Source organism: Polypterus senegalus, chromosome 6 (genome assembly GCF_016835505.1).
Source record: "Polypterus senegalus isolate Bchr_013 chromosome 6, ASM1683550v1, whole genome shotgun sequence".
NCBI classification, from domain to species: domain Eukaryota; kingdom Metazoa; phylum Chordata; class Cladistia; order Polypteriformes; family Polypteridae; genus Polypterus; species Polypterus senegalus.
The window spans coordinates 57,187,007-57,213,583 of NC_053159.1; the positions used below are offsets into that span (position 1 = coordinate 57,187,007).

The 26,577-nt window shown below is 37.4% G+C and overlaps 1 protein-coding gene across 8 annotated transcripts in view; it reads left to right on the top strand.

Annotated features, from left to right (window-relative positions):
* LOC120531052 (protein kinase C zeta type) overlaps positions 1–26,577 on the top strand; it is a 677,641-nt gene that overhangs the window by 138,140 nt on the left and 512,924 nt on the right. For all 8 annotated transcript variants that reach the window (XM_039756040.1, XM_039756039.1, XM_039756044.1 and 5 more), the window contains one exon: positions 15,441–15,534. The gene's annotated coding sequence lies outside the window, so the exon portion shown is untranslated. The remainder of the gene's footprint in view (positions 1–15,440; positions 15,535–26,577) is intronic.

Sequence of the window (26,577 nt, forward strand, 5' to 3'; positions counted from 1 at the left end):
CACCGAGCAAAGCAGCAAATAAAATGTGTCCCTCGCCGAGACAACACTCACTGCGGTTGGAGCATACACTGAGACAACAGACAAGGCACCCAGGGAGTGCCATAATCAGTCTCATAATACGCTTGTTAAAAGGAGTGATATTAGACACCATCGGAAGAAGCCAATCCGCAACAGCTACTTCCCGAGTATGACAGCCATCATAGCGACCAGGCCAATAAAAGGTGTATCCAACTACAGCAATCTGGCCAGTCCCTGGTCAGCGCACCTCAGAATTCCGCCACTAAAATTTGTGAAATGAGTTTACGCAGCTCCTCCGAAAGTAGAGAAAAATGATCTTGCCAGAGAGACAAGACGTTCCACCCGTATGGTTACTGCTCTTTACCATTCTCTCCTCTGCATGTCCTGGAGTACAAAAGAAACCGCATACAGCAACATGCGGGGACTGGCAGGAACACTCAATAAAACTGAATAAAAAGAAAATCAAGTGACGGTGAGATACGAAGAAGGCAGCTTCGCCAGCGTTTGTGTCAGAACCCGTTTTTGGGGAGTGCGTTAGTATGCATCGTGGTACAACGCAGAGCTATAGCGCGTCTGTATTCTGTTTCTTTTGTACTCCAGGGCATGCAGAGGAGAGAATGGTAAAGAGCAGTAACTTCGGAGCAATATGCAATCATCAGACACTCCCCATCTGCCCGTTGTTTTGTTATACTTTTTCAATACTTTTTATACTGCTCAAACGGGCATGCTCAAAAAATACACGTGTAATGCCACGAAAAGTGCACGCACACACTTTATTTCGCAAACAAGTGCACTTTTATTCAAGACTACCTGTAGAACCGAAGAAAAAAGAAAGCAAGTTACAGTAGGCGATTGATACGACAGCTTGCATTGTGCAATGCTAAGAAGTGCTTATTTTCATTCCGTGCTATATAAAATCATCACATTCAAATATTAACAGTTACCACACACCCAAGGACTGTCCTTCCTACATTTACGACATGTGTACTTGTTGCAGTGCACAAACCTCTCTGTGCTATGGTTCCTATTACACTGAATGAGCACCTGACACTGTACTTTCTTCCCTGGGGGAAGGTCCCGCATCAGAGAATTTCCAGTTCCTGCATAAATTCACACCCAATCTGACGCTGTTCGTTTTCAAATAATATTGCATTAGTGCGATTTATATTTTCTCATATATTGTCTCTTTCTTTTAGGTGTGTAATAGAGACCACAGCATAGAGAGAAGTGTGTACATTGCTTCTTACAGGAAAAGGCGATGGAAAAAGTGCACTTGAATAAAAGAAAATGATTCTATTGAACCACGGAGGAAGTTACAATAAACTGCTGTCAATGTCGCATGTTAAAGCGGCTTTTTGTTTCTGCAGTTATATTTTTGAATAAAAGCGTAATTGTTGTTATATTTGAACCTTTTATGAAAATGTTTCTTTGCTATTTGGACTTCAGGCTTCATACATTTATATAGTTTATGCCTACATTTTGTCATCTACTACTAGAATATAAAAAAAGTTTCTGTTTTAACAAAGTGTTTACACAGATTACTGTAGAAACGGAACAGACATGAAATGCGTGTGTTCCAAATAACGATCTATTATTTCCACTCTAAAACTCCACTTCACTCCCAGATACCCATTAAAGGCATGAGCTGAGAGAAGTTCGTGCACGTTCTAAATTGGTGGGGGGATGGAATAGCCGGCTGCTCCTAGCTTCTCTTTATCGGCACATTTAGAAGACAAAGGACGCTGGCGGAGAGGTGTGAAGGGATTTAAGGTGGGACAGAATTACGAGTTTTTTTGTAGGCTCTGGTAATTCTAGTGTTAAGACACTTCCAAAAAAAAAAAAAAAGGTCAAAAAATGTGTTAGCAGTTTTGAGTGCATCTTAAGAATATTTACTTTAAATGAAACAAACTTGATAAGATTTAGATTTTTTTTGAGTGAATGGCCACTTTGTCCTATGTATGCTTCCTGTTTGCATATCCATTGAGGCATATCACACTTCGAAAAACAAAATGACACCAAGATTCTTTACAGTAGAGGCAGGTCTGATGAGGTCACCGCCAAGATGGTGGTCTAAATATTGTTTTCAAATAACTAGCAGTATAACTGCAAACAAACATTTAAGATTTTTTTTTTTTTATTTCAACCGGCTCGCTCTTGTAGATGGAGATGCAGCTTTTTCACAGATATGGCCAGTATGGTGGTTTTTGGTCTGCACACAAACTCTTCTCATGGCACCTTTGACATTTGGCATTGTCTTAATGACTCGACCCATTACACAAAAGCTGCATGGTGCAGCATTGTCTACTATTAAAACAATGTCCTCTGGTTCAAAATTTCTTCTTGGTGTAAGTCATTTTTGATGTTCTTGAAGTATTGGCAAATACTGTTTAGTTCATCTTTTCTTAAACAAATCAGCCGAGTACTGAACTTGCTCCCAACATCTTCGAGTATACTGGTCACTTTTTAGAAAAGATTTCAGGAGGTATGTTTAGGTTGTGTCTTCAGTAACAGATTGGGTGTCAGTGCCTCCAAATCATTTGGGTCAATTGAAGTTGTTTGTAGTTTTTTTTTTTGATGGATCTGTTTTTGATTATTGATTCAGCTTCACAGATTACTGTTTGGAAACTTTAAAGTATGTGTTTGGTTGAGTATTGAGTTAGAATCTTTCTCTTATGTTTGTGATTTTTCTTTCCTATGCTTCACCTTGATGAAATCCATTTGATTTCTTTCTACCTCATTGCTTTGCAATTTTTTTCTAAGTCAAGGTTTTTAATTGCTTTTCATAGCTCTCTGTCTGCTCCAAAAAACTTTGTTCCATTATCTGTGTGCATGATTTTAACTTGCTCTCTTGCAACAAAATCTACGTACGGCACTGATACAAGAATCAGTATCCAGGCTGTATATCTCAATATGTACGACTCTGATTTAGACAAGTGAAAATTGCTCCATACCTCTTGACTATGCTTGGTCTTCCTGAAATGGTCCAAGCTAATCAACTCCAACATTGGAGGAAAGTGGTTGGTGATGAACCACGGTCTTTTGGCAAATCTGTACACTTTTACTCACTTGCTTTATCATTGTATCTTCTGCGTGTTTCACACTTTGAAGTGATTTTCTGGTAATTAAGTTAGCTTGAGGTATCCAATATTTTGTTGCAACTGTACAGGCATATAATTACACCAACAATGTCAGGTTTCTTTCCAAATGTGCTGCAGTATACTGTAAGAGAAGCAATATGTGAATGTTTGTAGAGAATTGCAGGATGTTTTAGCTTCTGGCATAGAAGCTTTTTTGACTTAACCTCCTACTCTCAGTATTACATCTTCTATTACTGGGTCTAGTTTAAAGAATTGACTGTTTTTTTTGTTTTTGTTTTTGTTTTTTTTTTACACTAGCATTTTTCTTTAAAGCCATTACTTCTGGAAATTCTAGTAGCTGACTGAGATTGATAAGCTCTGATTCAGCTTTAGTCAAGAAATCAGGTTTGGTTTCAATGTTGGCATATATTTTCATGTGCTCTGCGTTTGTTTTTCTGAGTTACTTTTAGATTGACTTAAAGTTGAAATGTCATTTTTAATTGCTGCAGTATGTTTTTACACTTTTGAAACCAAGCCACAGCTTTCTTTAAGCATATCCATTCTGAGAAGTAGGTGATGAGTTTATTTACATGTTCAGTAAAATCTTCTACGATTGTCATGTTAACTGCACAGATTTTAATTTCTGGATCATATTCAGTATATTCAGTAAGTGAATCATTCATTTGACCTGGGGCCTCATGTATAAACGTTGCATACACACAAATATTATGTATGCCCGTTTTCCATGCTCACATCGCAATACAGTATATAAAAACTAAACTTGGTGTAAAGCCAAGCACATTTTCATGACCGCGATTCAGCGTCAAAGCAGTGCTTTTGTTCCAGTGTATTTTCTATTTCTTTTTTTTAGATCCACACCCCTGACGATGGCGGCACGGTGGCATAGTGGGTAGCACTACTGCTTCGCAGTATGAAGACCTGGGTTTGCTTCCCGGGTACTCCCTGAGTGGAGTTTGCATGTTCTCCCCATGTCTCCCCCTGAGTGGATTTTCTCTGGGTACTCGGGTTTCCTCCCACGGTCCAAAGACAGGCAGGTTAGGTGCATTGGTGATTCTAAATTGTCTCTAGTGTGTGCTTGCTGTGTGTGTGTGTGAGCACTCCCTGTGGTGGGCTGGCACCTGCCCGGGGTTTGTTTCCTGCCTTGCACCCTGTGTTGGCTGGGATTGACACCAACAGACCCCCGTGACCCTGTAGTTAGGATTTTGCAGGTTTGCTAATGGATGGGGGTGGCGCAGTGGTAGCGCTGCTGCCTCACAGTTAGGAGACCCGGGTTCACTTCCCGGGTCCTCCCTGCGTGGAGCTTGCATGTTCTCCCCGTGTCTGCGTGGGTTTCCTCCGGGCGCCCCGATTTCCTCCCACAGTCCAAAGACATGCCGGTTAGGTGAATTGGCGATTCTAAATTGGCCCTAGTGTGTGTGTGTGTGTGTCCTGCGGTGGGTTGGCCCCCTGCCCAGGATTGGTTCCTGCCTTGTGCCCTGTGTTGGCTGGGATTGGCTCCAGCAGACCCCCGTGACCCTGCTGTGTTCGGATTCAGCGGGTTGGAAAATGGATGGATGGATGGATGGGACATTCCTGACACGGCCTTATCAAATACACTAAAATTATTAAAAGATATATAAAAGACATTAGATTGTAATTAACCAGTAAAAATATAATGGTCCACGGAATGGCCAAACTATTCCAAATACCATAACTGCTTCAGTGTTACTCTTAGCGCACCACTGTATTTATCCCACTGTATCTGTGTGTGGAATCACAGCTCTACAGCAGCTGATCAGAAACAGAATTATTGGTATACAGCATCAAGCACAAGCCCTACCTCGGCCATGCACACACAGTCTATTTGAACTTCATCCATACAGCAAACGCTTCAGAGCCTTTCCTGTACAGACCCTGCGGTTCAGAAACAGTTTTATTACAAGAACTATAAATGCACTCCATCAGTCCAAGTGCTCCTGGTAGAACTGTTTGCACTTAAGTACAATTACTTCATTGTAAACTTGATAGTTATAATATTGCACAATCTGAGCCACTTTATAAAGTGCATATTTAAATATGATATAATTTTTTAAGATTAAATGCAGCAAAATCTGTTACAATATTTAAATCTATATTGTTAATAATTTATTATGTGAGGACATGGTGTTGCAGCGCTATGGACGAGTTGGTGCCCCGTTCAGGGATTGTTCCTGCCTCGCGTTATATGCTTGCTGGGACTGGCGCAACACTGGATGGATAGATGGATAGAATAATTAAACATGTACTTCAAAGATACAGTACACCCCCAAAATTTGTGGGGGTTACATTCCTGGAGCACCCGCGAATTGTGAAAAACGGCAAATTATGCATGTGGTATTTTTATAGTTTAAACCCTAAATATGAGCCCAAAACACTGACTTCATTTCAACCTCAGCTTAATGCATTACGTTTTTTTTTTTTAGGTAAAGGTAAACCCGTCTACTGTACATTACTGACCTGACATGTCACCCACAGTGCTAGAATGTAAAATACCGATGTTGCCGCTATATGTACTGTAATTCATGAAAGCATGTTTTCAGTGCCAGAAGCCTTAGAAGTTGCATGGTGTTTCGAAAGCATCTTGGGGCTTTAAGCCTTAAACTGCCACATACTTGGGAGTTAATGCATCCTTGGACGCCACACTACTTTGCTGCACTTTTTAAGTAAATGTTACAATTCACAAAAAGTTTTTTTTTTTTTTTTGTTTTTTTTTTTCTCCATGCAAAGAGCATCACAATTACTGCAACACTGATCATTTTACACACTGCTAAGAAGCTGTAACAAATATCTATCTTATCTATCTTATCTATCTATCTATCTGGCAAAGCCCTGACTCACTAATTCTCCAACTTCCCGTGTAGGTAGAAGGCTGAAATTTGGCAGACTCATTCCTTACAGCTTACTTACAAAAGTTGGACAGGTTTCATTTCGAAATTCTACGCCTAATGGTCATAACTGGAAGGTATTTTCTCCATTAACTGTAATGGAGTTGAGCTGGAATGACGTGGGGGGGCGGAGTTTCGTGTGACATCATCACGCCTCCCACGTAATCACGTGAACTGACTGTCAACGCAGTGCGTAGAAAACCAGGAAGACCTCCAAAAAGCGCTTAAGAAAACATGCATTATATAATTGAGAAGGCAGCGAAAAACAATAAGAAGCGAGCGAGTGACATATACTACCATATTCATGAGTGCTGCTACCTCTGAAAGAAAGCAAGGTGTAAACCTAAACTTTAAATTAAGTTCATAGACAGGCTACCGCTGGCGTTTACATGCCCACAGGTAATGCGGGATACAAGTTTAATGAGAGGACGCAGGATATAAACGAGAGTTTTGATCACTTTGTAACTAAGTTAAAATTGTAGGTGAAGGGGTGTGCTTATGCAAATTCCGAGACTGTGTTTGTGGGGATTGACAGTTAAGGCGGGTGGGGGAGTCACGTCATCATCTCCCCTCCCATTCATCTCATTTTGCTCTGAGCTGAGCTCCATGGCTAACGCCGTCTTCCGAAGCAACTTCGTCAGACTGCCACCAAATACTCACAGAAAAATCCACAAGTTAATACACACGCTGTCTCTAGAGTTTCTCCACACTGAATCCTCCAGGCACTACTTACAAAAGGTTACATTGACAATCGTGTTACGTTATTTTTAAAATCTTTCCTTTTCTTAGCACAAGCACAGCTGAGAAGCTTTGATGCATGTGCTCCATAACGCGTTAAAAAATAATGCATTTAATCACACTTTGCATTACAAGCAAAGGGGAGCTTTTGTCAATGCATGATTTCCTGGTACACCGATTACATTGATCAGCGCATCCCGATTCATTTTACCCTCACACCACCTTAGTTTGAGAAGAAGTATGAAAAATATGAGGTTAACACAGAAAAACAGATCACCAATTCAAGCTTAATGAATAATCGATTCGCCATCAATAATTGTTTTGGTAAAGCCATCCTCCTTCCATTTTATAATTTTTCCGCCATTAGCCATGATTAAATGAACGGTAAGAAAGTAAGAGCAAAGCGAGGGTGACTTATTCAGGCAGGCATATATATTACAGCAACACTCATGACAATGTCAATCATGTTAGGTTATTATTTAAATGTTTCCTTTTATTTATCATTACTTCTTTAACACACTACTTCTCCGCTGCGAGGCGCGGGTATTTTGATCTATCTCTATCTCTATCTCTATTTCTTCCAAAGAGCGCTGAGACTTTTGATATCATGAACGTGTCTGCAAAAACTGGGGTCTCCTGCCTTAAGTCAAAGTGAGCACTTTTAATTTTTTTCATCCTCCCCCTGCGCTATAGCCCAGACAAGTGTAAACACGGGACTCCTTTTCTACGCCACAGCAAAATAATATTAAGGTGATTCACACTTTCTTTTGCACGTATACGATTATGACGTCCTCCCCTCGGATTATGAAGACACGCACAGGAGTGGAAGACTGACAGTGCCATCACAGCCGATTAATGGCGGGGACGTCTCACCAGTCTACACAAGACCCACCGCGACTGTCCCCAAAAGGCAATCATAATGTCAGCGAACACATCTCTCTATACTATATAAAAGAAAAAGGCAACTTTCCTTTCTTTACACTTTTTTTCCTTTTATCCCAAACCAAAGCCTTTCTCTCTTAACACTGCAGAGGACACAAAACTAATTTTCTTTAAATGCCGGTAAGGCACATTACCAGAGGCACAAATTTGAACGTTCACATAGAAAATGTAATTTCTATACCACAGCCGTCGTGTAGCGCCTTTCAAAAGGGATCTACTACCGAGAGATGATCCATATACATTTTAGCTGCTGTTAGTTACTTACCTGTTGTGTTACACAGTCTTTAAAATGTAGTTTACCCGCAATGACTCCAGTAGTGCTCAATGTACCTGTACTTCTTAAAACGTTAATGTTTTACTGTTTAATAACTTATAGACTATATTTTATTATTTTTCCCTTGCACTCAGTGACCAAAGCTATACACACACATATAGACACATACAAACATACACACAAGTATATGTATGTGTATATATATATATGTATATATATATATGTGTATGTATATGTGTATATATATGTATATGTATATATATGTGACAGCAGCAATCCAAGCTGTGAGAAAACAGTAAAAAGGAGGCGTGTCAGACATCGTGGTACATTTTCTGATGCAGCTAGACGAAAAAAACTTTGTGACGCTGCCGCCAAATACACCAAACAATTACTTTGACAATCATGTTACATTATTTTTAAAATGTTTCCTTTTCTTTTTCATAACTTCTTTAACACACTACTTTTCCGCTGCGAAGCGCAGGTATTCTACTAGTGTGTGTGTGTGTATATGTATATATATATATGTATATATATATATATATGTATGTATATATATATATATATATATATATATATATATATATATATATATATATATATATATATATATATATATATATATATAAAACCTAACTGAACAATATGTACAACTGGCTGCACACAGAGGCCAACGCTGATGACTGTAGGCTAGTCTATTGCAACGGCTCAATCCCAGAGACGGTGAGGCTGCAGTGGTTATGAGCGGGTTGCTCAGTGAATGTACAGCACTAAGTAATCAACTCCGCCGTGCTGGCAAATTGCACTGGGAACCAACTATAGCCGGTTGTGGCGTTCAATAAGTATAAATTGCCGAATATACTCGGCTCCTACGTGCTGGCAAATGGCACTGGGAAACGACTATAGACGGTTGCAGCGGTTTAAGGGTTAAGTAGGACAAAACGGAAAACGCGAGAACACTCGCCAGGAGATGAGTCACAGGGCAGCAGTCAATCGGCAGCAAGGAGAAATAAATAACGCCATAGCGGTCCGGTGCCGCTAACATTCACACCGTCAAAGACGGCGATTTATTTTTATGGTGGAGATTCCAGAAACACACCGAGCCTTGACCCAACTTGCACGCGCTCGCAAAGAGAGACAAAAACCAAGCAAACCAGTAATCAAACCGCAAATAAAGACATGAATGAAAACAAATGACGGCAACGATAACATCCCTGTTCCCCTTACGCCGATTTATACATTAAATACAACAAAGCACAAACAAAACGCACACAGTAAAGTCCATGAAAAATGCCAATGGATGAAATGTAATGATGAAAGTAGTCCAGAGATCCGCATGTTGAATGGCAATGTAAAGATAGTCCTACCGGTAGTTCCTAAAATGGTGAAGACTGGTTCAGGAGTTCTACTTTCTTCTCAGGATGGCAATGAATCCACTTGCAGTCGTCCTGTACACAGGCAGACGGCAGACAGTTCAGACCCTAACCACGAAACGATCCAAAACAAAGACCAATCGCAGTCACTACAGAGACTGCTGGGAGTTGCAGTTTAAAATTCAAGTAGAGTACAACTCTCTTGGATTGGCTACTTTCACCATCCAAAGCCACGTTTTCCTCTATGGTTTCCTGTTCTCCCTACAGTGCAGTATTACCACGGAAAAGGCCATAGAAAATTGCGGAGGATATTTGCGGTTTCTGCAAACAATTAGTTTCTAAGTAAAAATCCTCAAACGACCGAGGCTGTGAACACTGAGCCGTGTCTTTGCGGTGGTCTACAGTATTTCAATGTTCCTTAAGTTTTGAAGAATTGGTGATGTAAGCTTTCGAATTGCTTGACATCTGTTACAGAGCTAATTGTGTTGCGATTGGGTATTTAGAGAAAGAAAATGAAGGATGGGAATTGGGGGATAGTACATTTGAAAGAGACTGTACTGCTGCAATAAATTATTTCATCAAAGGCGGTGCACAACGCAGCAAGCATCTTGTGGGAGGCAGGAACAATGTCTGGACAGGGTGCCAGCTTGTCCCAGTGTGTGCCTATTTTTATTTATTTTTTCTTTTCTCTGTATCCTAATAAGCTTCCATATGACACTCGAATGGTGAGCTACAACTCGCCTTTTTACAGTGACTTTGATATCTGGCAACTTATTTCGGGCACTGTGCGACTTTAACTTTCAAGTTTCTCTGACAATCTGTCACTGAATCAACTTAATTTTGTTTTATATCGCTGATTAAACAGCAAATAGTGTGTTTTTCATTCCCTCCATTTGGTATTCGCTGAAATTCTTCTGTTTTTCCCCGTGCTTTTACCATTGTCTTTTCACAGGATTCTGAGCTTAAGGACTATTTGTATTGATTTGCATATTCAAAGAGGCATAATTCTGGGAGGAGATGGGGTGGGACGGCAGGCGTGTGCACGTGTGTTACTTTTCACACAGACTGGGATTTATGTAGCAGAAGAATGTGGAAGTTGGCGTATGCATAGATGTATGCATCTGGATTTTTTTGTATGTACGCACATTTCCGCTTTTGTCCGTACACCATGTTTTAGTGTGAATTCTATGCACAGCATTATGCATGAAGCCCCTAGTCTTTTAAGCCACTCATGTTCTGGCATTAACAAGAAACTAGAGCCTTGTGTCCATGTTTTGCTTTTGATCAAGCTTTCTGTCCTTAATCCTCTTGATGCTTGGTCTGCTGGATTTAGGGCAGATGTGCCACATGCCCATTGTGAAGGTTGTGAATGATCTCTGATCACTGTTTTTCTGTTGACAATAAGTCTTTAATCGAGTGTTTCCATTTGAAATGTATTTTAGCACTGTGGTGCTGTTAGTTCAAAATGTAGATTCGTGTGATGGTATTTGAAGTTCACCTTTTCGTATCTTATCCATTTTGACTCCTACGACAGCTGCTGTTAGTTCCAGTCTTGGAATTGACATGCTTCAGTGATGCCACTCTTGAATTTCCCCATTAAGAATGAACATTTTTTTTCCCTTTTTCATTATTTTGAAGATATGTGACAGTGCCATGTACCATTTTTCAAATGCAAGTGAAGATGGACATTTTTGCTGTCTGTTTCCAAAACATCCCGGCTTGATGCATCTGTTCACATTATAATTTGCTCTGTAATTAATCCATCCATTCCCCCATTTCTGAATGTGCTCAACTTCATCCCATTTACATTTTTCTTTGCACAAGTCTCTTAAGCTTCACAGGCAGTTTGCAGGTTTGCTAAATATCTGAAAGGGTCGTTAACTGATCTACCAACAGATAGGATATCATGCCTTGTAGCGGGCTTGTCTTGTAACTTTATCTTAGGTTTGAGACTGTCCATTTCAGTGCACCACTGGATGCCCAGGGCATGTTCTGTTGAGCAAGCTATGGTCTAAATCCTTTTATTCAATTGCTTAGTCTTCTTCAGAAATAGATAAAACTGCTCTACTGTTACTCACCCACTTGGTCAGGTGGAATCCCCTCTGAAGTATAGAGCTTGGATATCTTTTGACAACTTTATTGCATGTTCTTCTGTTACAACTGACTTTAAGCAGTCATCTACATAGAAATTATAAAGTATTGTGTTAACAGCTTTCATAGGAACAGTTTCTCTTCCAACTTTGGCTGTTCTGTGTAAAGCATAGGAAACAACTGTATGAAGTAGCACCAAAAAGATGTACTGTACTGACATTTAAAATTTAAAGTCTTTGATTACCTTAAGGCCACTACAAGTAGTTCCGATCACTTTATCTGGGCCTTTAATGTAGTGGAACATTTATTTGATGTCTGCCATTAATGCCACTGGCTCCTCTCAAAATCTTGTAAGGACGCCACTAAAGTGTGTTTGTTAGACTGGGACCTTGGTAGGTGATTGTATAATCAAAAACCTCTCAAATCTTTTTTTTTTTTTTTTTCTTTCTTTCTTTGGATAATGCACACTATGATGTGGAATACACCACAACCTACCTTTTTATAGTTTTCATTAAAATCTGATTTTTTTGTTATCTTTTGAGTCCAATAGCTCATTGTGCTGCAATACACTGGTTTTGGTTGTCATTTTAAGTATTTCTTCTTTTAAAGGCAAATTTTAAACAATAGTGGACACTTGCTTATCTTGCAGATTCTATGGCTATGCACACAATCGTGATGTCCTCTTGTGGTATTTCTTCTTTCTCTTCACAGCTGTGTTTTAGAAAATATGACTTGTACTGTCTGCATTTCTTTGGTTATCGACACATGATTGATTGAATGCTTAGGCAGTTTACCACTATGCTTTGCACGGTCATCTATTTCCTTGTATGGTCCACTGACAATCCATCCAAGTTGTCTTCTTTGGCCCCAATAAGAACACAGATTCCCTTCTCGGTTTCTTCATTAGTAGATGTAGCTCTACACTCATTTCTGACATGCAGGATGTCTGGGTGTTGTAGAGAACATATCGAACATTTCATTTTTTGTTTACAGTTCTTATCAAGGTGCCCCTGTTTGAGATATTATAAAACTGAAATAACAGAACTAACACCTATCATATCGGTCGTCATTTTTAATTTCAGGTGGTAAAAACTTGATTTGCATAAAATCACTCAGTGGAAACCACCAATTAACATTTGTAGTTTGTGTACTTTTTAGAGTTATCGCTTCTATTTTGTGCATAACTGCAATGCAAGCCCAGCTATTGCTAACCCCTAAAGTCTTTAACTCTGCCTTGCTATTTCTGTGTTTGCCAGTCACAAAGATTTGTGTTTTTCCTCATTTAGTTTGAGAATGTTACTACACATTCATTTAGAAATACTGCTAAGACATTAAATCAGAGAGTCAAGGACATCAGGGTTTTTTGGGTGCTATTGATAAGTAAAGCTGTGTGTCATCTGCATAGCTACGGTAGCTAACCTATTTTGAGATAATCTGACTTAATGGAAGCATATAGATTTTAGGCAGGAACACCAAACCAAAATTTTTTTTAAGAGTTAAATAAGGCTGAAACCTGCCAGAGAAGCTCGCCCCTTGTCTAAAGTGATTTATAGGAATAGTGTGGTCTATGGTGTCCAATGCTGCACTCCGGTCAACACGGCCTTTGTCTACATAGCATTTGCTGTTTTTACCAGTGCAGTTTCTGCATTGTGATTTGATCTAAAACTTGACTGAGACTTCAATTATTAGTCAGATTCATCTTTGATGGAATGTATTCAGTAGGGAAACAGACAGGCAAGTTTACTGTCTCCAACTGCAGCATATGTTATCTGAAGGTAAGGTGGGATATCTTTCACCTTGCCAGTGTACTCTGTTTTATTGAACAGGCTGCACCATTTAAATTCTTTAAATCATAGGAATCGACAGGACTCTATGCCATCCACCAGCTAAACGCTGGTTCATGCACAATTAAAGACTAACATGCACATTTGGACTTCCTGCTGTGCTGTGTGTTATTGTAGGCATTCTTTCCTGTTGAAACAGAACAGCTTAGTACAAGTTGGCAGGAACAGCTACAGTCCGTTTTGAACTTTGCTTATTTAAACAATATACACTGCTTAAAATGAAAGCTAGTTATGCTTTTGAAAGAAGCCGATAATACCGCTGTAGCTGTTCTGACCTTAATGTACAGACTCAAAGTAAGACATATGGGAAGAAGTCCCTGTGCTGCTCCTTACAGCAGATCTTACGCATGATTTACTTTTCCTGTGTGTGTTCTTTTGTTAGATTTTTTTCTCTCTCTCTCTCACTTTTTACAGATGATACATTGCTAACATGTCACCTATGTGTTTTTTTTGTTGGTTTTTTTTTTTTTGCTCATTTCAGTTTGTTTTCATTATTGGGATCTAACCTAAAAAGCAAGCTACTCATGAACAAAAATTTAACTTGATTATAACATTTACTTATTCAAACTCTGAGAAATCTGCAGACAAGTAAAACAGGCAAGAATCTTAAGCCTTCCCCACCCCCACCAACTGAATAATGCACTCCAGCCCTTGATCCATGCAAACATGATGCATTTTCTTTGAAACCAGTCAAAGTAAAAAGAGAATTTGTATTTCTTGTGCTTGCTTGTGTTAGGTCTTAGTTAGCAAAAAAGAATCTATTGTTAAGGTTTTTGCCAAATAAAGGCCTTGTATTTTAAAAGCATTAGAAAAACTCCTCAATGGCTTTATTATACATGGCACAGGAAAAAATATGCTTTGCTGTTGGCATTTTGCTGGGATTTAAATGTTATGCTGAAAGTATAGTTCTTGGCAATGCTGTACTATATAAAATAGAAATTTTCAAATTGAAATTGTACATTTTTGTTCTTTTAATGAGTGAATTATTTTTCTGGTGCACCAGCCAGGAAGGTTCTTGCCTTGTTTGCAAGCCTGTCAGAATAGAGTTTGACCTCCTTGTGTGTCTTTAATTGTATTAAGGAGGTACATATAATAGTTTAACGTGCACATGTTATATTGTACTCTGTTATGTTACAGATCTGCTCTCCACATTGCATATTCCAAGTTTATCCTTAAAATCTAAAGGAAGCCTATATCTTGGAATTGCTTTGTTGGTATTGATACTATATAGTAAATATAGTAAAAAACCCTCAACTTCATGTGGCAAGAGTTTAAATTGTATTGAAAATAAACAAGATACTGTAGAGACATTAGAACTACTAAAATTGAAATTGTTTTAAATTAAGCTAGAAAATAATACTGACCTTAGAACAATTTAGTCTTTGTTCTATGAGTTTACGAGTGTTGTTCCAGTATTGTGAATTAAGTTTATCAATCTGGGAAAAAAATTGTAGCACCCAAATCTGCCTGATGCAGATAAGTTAAACAGACAGCTACATTTTTGCAGCTTTTAGGAGGGAAAAAAAAACTACTTGCAAATAGTCATGATAAAAGCTTAATTATTTACCAGTTGAACCAGGTGAAAGATTATTAATGCCTTATGGTTATCTGAAAAATCATATACTGAATATACTGTAAAAAGTGTTCAACCCTAATTGCTGACTTGCTGAAAACTAATTTAATTTTCTGAAGCTTTTTTTTAAATATATATAAATATTAGGCATCTATGTTCATACTTGAATAAATGATTGTGCCTAGTGAAGAATTAATGTCCCATTTGCTGCCAGACTCTTGTTGCTCCAGTTGCTGCTGTGAAATACTTGTTTATTCATGATATATAATTACTGTACTGTTAAAGGGGGAAAAACTGTTTAGTTTTTTCACTGTCAAACAAACATAGTAATTCTTTCTGTTTTCCCAAATGCATACTGTACACCTTGTACATAAACTACATCTAATTCTATTTTTCCTTTTTTGTTTCTACTTTTTATTTGGGCATGATCTGCTTTGTTTCTAAAGGTTTCTTCTATTTTAATCAATTAAGAAAGCGGACCATGAAGAAGAAAACACAAAAATTTAAAAATGAATTTCTCAGACTGCAGTATTTTGGACTATACTGTTTTAATTTGGATCCTTCACATTTTCTCCTGTTTGTTTTACAGGATCAGTCTGTTGACATGGGACCAGAAGATGGCGGAAGCTGTATGATATGACTGAATATCTTTTTCAGACTAAATGCTTTAGTGTATGAAAAAGGTATGATTCAAGACTTCTTAAATTATCCATATCTACCTTATCTCCACTTTTTCAAATAGTGGATTCTTCAATATAAATGACCCTAATTCTATTTTTTAAAATTGATACAATAAATATTAGTGAGGATACATAAAACCTTCACATAAATTCTAGAAGCAAATTCATAGTATATCACATTTTAAAACAAATACTTATGGAAGACTTAAGTTTACTAAACTTCGTTTCGTGAATGCTTGAGCACATTCTGCAAACTTGGTTGTAGTGGATTTGATGATATGTTAATTCAAAGATAAAGAAAACCTATACCTTTTTTAAATTTTTGCACAAATAAAAAAAATCTATTTTCTTTTAGTTAAAAGGTGGGGTAGCGTCAGTATTTGAAGTGGTCTGATACGCACTGGAACTCAGTCCTAGCATTTCCATATTCCCTGTAGTTAATGTATATGTACAGTCAATTTGGCCACATTAGGAACCCCTATTTAAAAGAACAATATGTCCCTTCACACCTCACTGCACCTTCTTGCTTTTCTACACAAATTGTGCCTTAGTGTGCTTTTGAACTTCCGAGGTTCAATTGCCATTCGCAATTTAAATCTAAGTGGCACTAGTCTAAACAAAAGCCTTTTAAACATACTGCATACGTTACTTTTTCAATTCAAGAATACTCTTGCATCATTCTGTGTCAACATGGCAAAAATGATATAAAACCGTGTATTTATCATGAGTTTTTTGTGAGATTTTGATAGTCTCTGGGTGGTCTGCATGTCATCACCTGTCTCCCATCGTAGCAGCCTTTCTTTTGGTCTTGGTTTACTGCAGTTTATAAATCCTAAAATTGATTTTTGAGTGTTTCCAGTGGTTTGGCAAATATCATTTAAAATCAGATTTATTGTTGTGTACATAGTACAATGAATTTTAATTTTCAGATCTTTTTTAGAATGGTGACAGTAATGTAATACCAGCAATAGACACATGCACACACAGAGCATTCATAGAATGTGATGTATGATTAATTAGTTGATGACATGTAATGAGTAAAGACACTACATTACACCCAAAAGAGGCTGAGGCTAAGGATTTCAGGGAAATCCGCTCTCGACAGACGCTTCAATTGCTTTTCGGTGTGTCACCCCATTGGAGAGGGTCTCACTATATCTATATTTCCATATCTGTTAATCTATATTAGGGTGCATCTTTTGAAATCTGACCTGTCCCTGTTTTTAAAATGTTCTATGTTACACTGCTGTTAAAAGTGCACAAATATCTTTCAATTATTACTTCATTTAGGGGGACCTCCTTCAGTCTGAATGTTCCAATAGCGCTTGCTAATTACTAGTGTGTTTAATTACTGCAGATTTACTTGTGTAGTTTCTTTTACAGGAATGAATATTCTTTGCTACAGGCAGTGTTGACATTCTTTTAGCAAAAATCTTGTAATTTTTGGTGTGTTTTTTTCCATTCTTGTTTTTATTGAATGATAACTGGTAGTTTGGCTATGATATGTTGGATTTTGATATTAAACAGATTATTATTAGTGACAGTTGCCTCATTTGCTTATAGATATTTCATGATAATTTTCACTTATTTCATAAACATTGACCAGTTGCTACTGTTTTTTCCTGTGATATTAGAAGTACAAAGTAAAAACATTTTTGATTAATTTTATAGATACAATGAGTTCACTGGCAGAATCAAGCGAGAAGTTTGTTATTGCTAAGAAGCTGTGGGCACACCCCAAGTACAGGTGGGGTTAGGTGGTGAAATTACACAAGCTGATTTATAAATAACTGGTTCACGTCTTCCAACATGCTGTCAAGTATTACGATGTCTGATGTTTCATATTTAAGATGGTACCCATGAAAATCGCACCAAATGGGAAGCAGCTAAGCTGGTGGTGTCACAGATTAAGACATTATAGATTATCTATGAAAAAGCGAACATCCCAATGATAACGCAATGAAAAGCATATGAAAAAATTATAAAACTTCTGGATGACAATGCCAAGCTAAGAGCAATACCAAAAGCTTGTGTCTTGCCAGCTATCACAAATAGAGTACAAGTAATGAACTCTCAGTTGGACAAAACATTCCAGTTGAGCCCTGCCAATGCAGAAAACATTATATATATAAAAAAAAAAAAACTGGACTACTTTCACTTTTTGCAGTCTATGAAGAGTGAGTGATTGCACAGCAACATTTGGTGCACGTGGTGTGGTGCTGGCCAAAAAAATATAGCACAAACAGGCCCGACAATCTTGATATGATGCTTTTGTCACAAAACATAGAAAGCAGGAATCCTCTGACATTGCTTAAGATACTGACGTTCCCCACTCGCAGCTGCAGCAAGGATGTTAATGATAAAACAGTCAACGTCCGCGCTACAAACTTTTGAACATGATCATCATCGGGCATCAAACTTAAGACAATGCAAGCATGTTGATTGTTGACTGATGATGACAAACATTTATTGTACTCTTGCAGTACACTCACACAAAAACAATGCAGCTGCACCAGGCGTTAAGGTGAAAGATGGCACTGTTGGATGTGACAAGTGGTTGGGTATCATCCTGCCAGGGAGTCTGGCCAGAACATAAGACAAAATTAAAGGTTGAGAAATGCAAAGAGCAAACCAGTAGCACAAATTTCAAGCAGGCGAAGCTAAAATCCAAGACCTAAATCTAAATTTAACAGTGAAGAATTTGTAACAAGACAACTTTAAAAAATAAATAAATAAAAAAGCCTGAGGGTTTAATTTTTATTTATTTTATCCTGAAGCCTGGGCAGTTGGGAACTGTCATGCTGTAATGACGTTGACTGCACACTTCTAGTTGTCCTGCTTAGCAAAAGCCTAAAAACCCTGGATTACAAACTGCAAACATGGAAGCATCCATGATTTAAAAAATAAAATAAAGCAGTGCCGTAGTAAGACATATTTCATAATTATCTTCAGGAACATTCTAAATCAGAATAGGTAGTTTCTTGGATAGCATGTGCATTATTGGAGCTCTGGGTCTGCTATGAGGAGGTACTCATTCAATGAGAATTATGTTGCTGGTATCAGTAATAGTGGCTGCCTGTACAAGAGTATCTGGCCTGACAAACTGTGTAACCATGCCCTTCATGGTATATTTGTCGTACAGTATTCAATACACAGAAGAGTGCCTTTGCGGGAACTAGGCCCACCCATAATCTGACCTTGGCTTTCTGGCTGGCTTAGGTGTGAAGCTGTTTAATCATTTTCATTGTTTGTCTGTTTAATATCGCATCAAATGGAGATGCCTAGATGATTGGCACCCGCAGGTGGCATGAGACTCTTTGAAATGCCAGGATGCACATTGTGTTTGGGTACGAGTGAGCTTGCCTTTTATGCTGTGCAGATCTGTTTAAAGATGAGAGACGAATCACACAGAATTTGATTGACAAAGGGATAAAAATATGCTACCTGATGCTACAGAGGCACTTCAGACAACTGGTGAGGTAACTTCAAAATACTGGGTTTACCATAAAATGGTAATATTTTAAATATTTTCAAAGTGTGGCAATTTCACAATAAGCACCTTAACACATGCTGGATTTCATGCTGTTTTAGCTCCTGATCTACATGCAGAATCCATCCACAGGAGCCCCCTTTCAAGGGATCAATGATGAAAGTGTATACTTAAGAAAAATGCCAGGAATTTGTAATAAAATATTCCAGTATCTTTTTATTGTCATAAACATACCTTAGAAACATCATAAATGTTTTATGAAATTAAGGTTTATTGCCTCAAAATGCACATATTCAGTAAGTTTTAAGGTTTTCATACTATATTGGGACTTTGGAAAATTTTACAAAACTTTGTTCACTTTTAAACAATTTTCCATGGCAAAATATGTACACCATAATTTTTAATGAATATCTTGAGAAACACCAAATTTATACTTTTAATCTGTGATCAACACATCAGGGGCACACTGTAATAGGTCAACGACCAACAATAATTGTTTCTGATACTGAATATAAAATTCAAATTTCTAATAAAGGAAACTAGTTTGAGTACAGTCATCTATCAGCAAATAGCTTTGTAAATAAAAATAAACAATTCAAATTGTATAATCGTTTTCCATCCATCACCTGCAAGGATTAAATGCCATTTCTTGAGCAAGTATATGGTAATACAGAAGAAGGGTAAAGATCCAGATATTTACCTAGATCCATACCCTGCCTTCCTGTTGAAGACTGAAATGGTCATATATGATGTGAGTTTTAATCTAATTGTGTCCTGAATATATATATATATTTTTTTTTGTATTCCACAAAAATCACTTATTGTATGTGTCCTAATATTTCTTTAGAGATTTTGCTTGATTCATTCATTAAAAAAAAACGCACTTCTTATATTCATGAGAAATGACTGATTGAAAGGTTGAACAATACTGTCATGTTTATTTAAAAAAAAAAAAAAAAAAAAAAATTTAGGATCATTGTTTAGTTTAACAATTTAATATCTATTCCTATTTAAATAGGAAGTATAGCACACTATATAGTAGCCATCCTTATCCAAATCCATGACTTCATGTAACCCTTATCACTGCTTTTCTACTAGTTTCTCATTATTACACTGTCCTAGGAGATTCTATTACATCCTAATATTATACATTATACAGAATCACTAATTTCCTAGTTAACAGTAATTACAGCTTATATTTTTTAAGCCTTTGTTTTTCCCTCATGGAATGGATAACACAGCTATCATGATAGCACATATAGTAACATAAAATTTGTATTGAATACTAATGACCTACTTATGAGTTGGTTAATTGAAAGCTCACAACTAAACTGTGCAGAAGCACGTCAAATATTTGAACAAATAAAACAAATTCAGCTTTCTCAGGAGATGAGCATTGTAATCGGTTTATATTATGGCGTCCAGAAGACATTGGAGCATCAAACGAATTCAGAAGATTTGAGTTTGTATCCAGTCAAAAGCTAATACTCAAATATGGATTAATACATAAGTAAGAAGTTATTGTTCAAAGGGTATGAAATGTTAAGTTTGGGTATCATTATTTTTTCTTACAAAATATAAATCTTAAAATTTTAAAAAGAAAACCTCTTAAAGATCTGAGCAAATTCTTTATAAATTGTTAGCTACATGTGGTGGATGGATGGACGGACAGTTTAGCTTCTCTTTTTTTTTTTTTTTTTTTTTCCCTTTGCCATCACTTGCATAGTTTTTGTTCTTTTGCATGTAGTTTTGTACACAACACATAGGATGAATAAAAAATGTCATCTGTGCTCTTCTGTAACAACTGTAGACTGGCACTAAGACGGCCGTTTCCAATTGTTAAATGTAAAATAACATTATGGTTTTCGATTTCCCCATTATCCTTCCCACCGCCCTAATTAACTTTTTAGTAAGGCTGGATTTTTCCGGCTTTAAGGCATTGATATTGATGCTTTACTGAAAACCATTTTTCCTTAATTGGAAAATAAATATCCAAGACATCAGTTAAAGAAATCAGATTAACATTTAAATCTTTAGAACGTTTACTTTTTCATTAGGATTTTGAGAAAATTCTTACTACTTTTACTTTAAAACAGCTTCTGATATATTGCACATTCTCCTATACATGTTTAGGAATTTCTGATCTGTTATGAAGCTAACTAATAATGGAGCCTATTTATCACATTGCTTTCTCTTTGGGCAAACTCTGAAAACCGTACTACCTCTTTCTGTCAACCGCTATAACTGGTGTCTATAAGTGGTGCTGGAATCAATTTTCTATACTGTGTTCCCATTTGGAAATATACCTTGGAAACACTATTTTTGTATTCTAGGTTCTCCTGTTAAGTACAGACTGTTTCTACACCTAGATTATTATGAAAGAGAAACCACCAGGAAAAGAACAGACAATCCCAGGATTGGAACTAGAAAGCTAACACGCCTAGTTAACAGGTTTTAGGAGTGAAGGAGAATCATAGTCAAAAGAATCTCTATCTGATAATCTAAAGCCACACTAACAAGAACTCTGACTTCGTGTTAGACTTTTTAGGACAGTTTTCAAACACCCACCCCTTCAAAATAGCCCAAGGCTAGAATACAGAGGATATCATTTTGATGTCTTAGAGTCGCTCAATAATATCATGCATTGTACCAGCAACTGTCCCAAGATGGCAGCCAACTTTGCAATAAGTAGTGCCAGCTAAACTGATTCAAAATGTCAGTGGAGTGACATCGCCAACATAAAATGAAAGATTTGTAAGTAAAGCAAAACCAAAATGATTGAAAATCATATTTTAATTTCTTCTTGTTGGTTAATTAACTGCTTATTGATTTAAAACTGTCAATGACCAAATCTTTGTCTTTAAAAAATGCCAGAACAACATACAGTACAGTGGCAGTTAACTTAGGTTGCCTACCCCTGTTGCTTTTCTGTGCACAAAGACACATGTACTATTTTAAATGGTATCATTAGTGGATGCATGTTGACAATTATGTTTCTCACTAAAACATACCTGTGGTAAAGTTTGTATAATGTCATCTAATTTGTAGTGTCATGAAAGTTTATTATAGTGATTATTACAAAAAAAAAAATTGAAATCGGTATAAAAAATGCTTAAGCAGTTTTTGGCATGAGTGTGGTTTTCAGTGTGCAACTGCACACACAACCGTAGCAGTAACCGTTGCTAACATTATCTAATTTGTGGCCTAGTGTTAATACAATACAATACAATACAGTTTATTTTTGTATAGCCCAAAATCATACAGGAAGTGCCGCAATGGGCTTTAACAGGCCCTGCCTCTTGACAGCCCCCCAGCCTTGACTCTCTGAGAAGACAAGGAAAAACTCCCAAAAAAAAATCTTGTAGGGAAAAATGGAAGAAACCTTGGGAAAGGTAGTGTTAATATGGTGCAAAGTGGGCAAGTGGAGCAATCGTTCTTTTCAACCCGATTGGACGAAGGAGGATTGAGCCATATGTACTTTTGTGTTTTGAAAATGTATACCAAACATCTAGTGTATAGTATCACTTCGAAACAAACTACAGAAGGCCGCTATAAACTTTCAGAATACTGTATATCACCAAAAACCATTTAAAAATAGAGTACTTGAAAGAACTGCTAAAATTCAAGTGCATTGATTTATGATATAGTAAAAAAATGTTCTTTAAGAATGAGTTATGGTTTTGACCTTAATCAATAAAGGGAAAATATTTAAATCAAATAATGACTTTCCAGATTAAACCGTTGCTTGTTCTACAGCTTGAGACTTAGTTTCTTCTAATTATAACGCTTTATCTGATCATTTTTAACAGAACTTTTATGATTTAAAATTTTTTTTTTCCGGATTGTTGTATTTACTGGTCAAAAAAGACAAGACCATATAAGAAAGGGATCTTTAAGTTTAAGAACTTTCTGACCAAACTATTGCATTTCAAACAAGAGATAGTAATTTACAATTGGGGTGCAGCAATCATGCACAGCTTTTTGACAAATACTTATTTGTGATTGAGACACTTAGTACTTAAATATGTGACAATGAATCAATATTATCCAACATCAGTGTAAAGTTTTTAATAAAAAAAATCATTTGACTTTGCATTATTATCTTGGGCACCATTACATAATGAGAAATTAAAGCCACTCACAAACCTGAATTGAAAGCATTAGGGTAGTGGTTTTACTCAGTTTTCTAGTCCAGTTGTTGCCAGGATTTTTCCTTAAGACGGATGGCTTATTTTTCTGTTGTAGCGATTACCTAGAGTTTATATTTAAAAAAAAAAAAAAAAAAACAATTTGCTGTCTTTTGTCTCCATTTAAACCAAATTTAGATTTAAACAGTTTTAGAGCAAGAGAAAGGTGAGTGAAAAACTACCATTAACACCATCTCAAGTCAAGTTGGGGAGCATGCACTGGTACAGTGCGTTGCCGCACCCACTGTACGACGAAACAACTCAGGATCCTGGTTTGCAACCCCCCCCAAACAGACACGTGGTCCAGTCCCACCCTCTGAAAATGACCTATCTGCCGCAGCCAGTTGTTACATGGGGAACCCCGTGGCCTGGTCCAGTCACTTGGGTCTCCAACAATGAGGATCGTACGAGCTGGATCACCCTCAGGGAAATGCGCCACATGGCTGTAGTGCCTTAACTGACGCTGCCTCATTCAGGACAACTGCTCATTCGAAACAAAGTCAAACCAATGGTACCCAAGGATTTTCAGGAGAGACACAGTACCAAAGGAGTCCAGTCTTCGTCTCCGGTCATTGGATAGTGTCCATGTCTTGCAAACCATATAGCAAGACAGGAAGCACCAGGATTCTAAAGACTTGGACCTTCATCCTTTTGCTTAGATACTGGGAGTGCCACAAACCCCTTTCCAGCGACCTCAAGGACCCCCACCCCCCACCCCTGTGTACTCCCAATCAGTCTACTGACTTCATAGTAAGAGTCACAAGAATGTCACTGCCAAGGTAAGTAAACCTCTCAACAAGGTCAACACTCGATCCGCAAACAGACACACTGATGATAGATGTGCCCATGAGGTTATTAAAGGCCTGCATCTTGGTTTTTACCCAGGGCACTTGCAAGCACAGACACTCAGACTCCTCGCTCAGTCTCGAGCACCCAGTGCTCCTCGCTCAGTCCTGCTGCTGGGTTGATGCCCTTCAATGGCCCTGTCCAGCTTTCCTTGTGTAGTTGTCAGTCTCCTGGTATCTCCTCCATCTTCTTGAGAGACTGCTAGGAGACACAGCAAACCTTCTTTTGATGGCATGTATGGATGTGCCATCCTGGAGGAGCTGGACTATCTGTGCTACTTGAATCAGCTGCAGGTATTGCCTCATGCCACCAGTACTGAAAAGGACAATCACAAAACTAGAGAAGAATTAGTCAGGAAGGATAAGGGGAGAGCATTTGTCTGTGACTACCACCTGTGAAACCATTCCCTTTTTTTAGGGTTTGTCTTGCCTTGCTGTTGCCTCCTTAGTGCACCTGTTGTCGCGTTCACTTGTGCCAAAGCAGGTGAAGTTGATTCACAATCATTTGATAACTAGACAGTGTGATATTCCTGAAGCTTAACTGGCTTAGTGTTAAACTGATAATCAAGCGTTTCCTTAAATCTTTTTGAATAGTGTATTTTGACAGATATAAGTATCAAGTATTTTTTACCAAATTTATAACAGCTTTACGTTCTGTGACTTCAATATTTTTTTTTTACCTTATTTATATTTTACTTTATATCATTCAAACATGTAAAACAGGTTAACACAACCTTGAAATTTTTGACTTATGGGACAATTTATTTTGTTTTACTCATAATATATTCAGCAGCAAAAATGTAATTAGCTTGATTTATTTTCATGTTAATTTTCTCAGTAGCATTTTCTAGTAATTATGGATTTGTTTATGTTCAATTTCTGATTTTATTCTGACTTTTCAATTTCAGTAGTTAACAGCTCGCCCATTATCCCAGAATCTTTCATCATTCTGAATGTGGTTGAAGGAGGAGTTTAGATAGAACGGGCAAGAACAAATAGAAAAATAGTGTGCACTGATGTCAATAATTTGAAAAGCCAATAATGTGAAAACATAAGAGTTCAAAGAAAAAGACATTAAAGGACACTTAAGTGCCACTAAAATGTGATTTGAACCTCCAAAATCCTGACAGCATTTTTTATTTTTTTTTTATTTTAGGATGTTCACACTAAATATATTCAAAATTCAGAAATGTACTATAAATACAAATATTTAAGATCACAGAACTGTTGCCTTGGTATACATTTCAGTTTTCCAGGTTTATTGCAATTGTTTTTAAATAAACCAAAAGTTCTCCTTTGTTTTAGGTGAAAATTATATTTTCTAAAAGGTTCCAACTCTACCCAGAAATTCTTCCACTTCTCTTGCTAGCCTTTTAAAAAAGTATTCTCTCATCTAACAGGTCTAAATACTAAAATAGAATTTTTACATGAGACCCACTTATTAAGCAAGGATCAGTTACGGCTGCATAGATATTCCATTCCAGCTATACAAATAAAACTAGAGGTGTGGGAATTCTCATACATACTACATCTGATACTATAAATGAGACTGTTTGTTTTATTTGATTCTTAAGGGAGATATGTGATTGTCATGGGTAATTTTAACTGTAAAGTGATTTTGATAAATATCTATGTACTCAATATGGATGATGGGGACTTTATCCAAAATGTATTTGCATCTATTCCCAATGTAAACACTCATAAAATTATAATGGCTGGGGACTTCAATTGTGTTTTAAATCCAGACCTAGATAGGTGTCCTGCCAGAGGGGCAATGACATCTAACACTGTAAAGACAATTACACAGTTTGTAACAGCTCACAACTTATAAGACCCCTGGAGATTTCTAAATCCAAACTCTGGAGCATATTCCTGCTACTCACCAGTGTATCACTGCTACTCAAGAATTGATTATTTCTTTATAGATAACTTCTTGCCTAGGATTAAGTCTTGCAAAGTATGACACTGTTGTTAGCTCTGACCACGTTCCTTTAATCATGGAGCTAAAATCACTATACCCCACATTCTCATCTCGCACCTGGTGTCTTAATCTACTTATTAACAGACGAGAACTGTACATATTTTATATCCAAGCAAATTTTTTTTTTTTTTGAGACAAATATATCCTCAGAGGTTTCTGTAAGATTGCTCTGGGGAAACCCTGAAGCCTTTTTAAGAGGACAGATTATCTCCTCTTTCCTAGAGGAGTAAATTGGAAACCAAGAAGGTATCGGAGCTAATCAGTGAAATTACTAGAATAGACCAAGAACATTCCTGGGGCCTCGTGTATAACGCCGTGCGTAGAACTCGCACTATAACATGGCGTAAGCACAAAAGCCGAAATGTGCTTACGCACAGAAAAATCCAGATGCAGGAATCTGTGCGTACTCCAACTTCCACGTTCTTCCGCTACATAAATCCCGATCAGCGTGAAAACTAACGCTCATGCACATGCTTAATGTAACGCCCCAACTCCTCCCAGAATTACGCCTCTTTGAATAAGCAAACGAATCTAAATCATCCC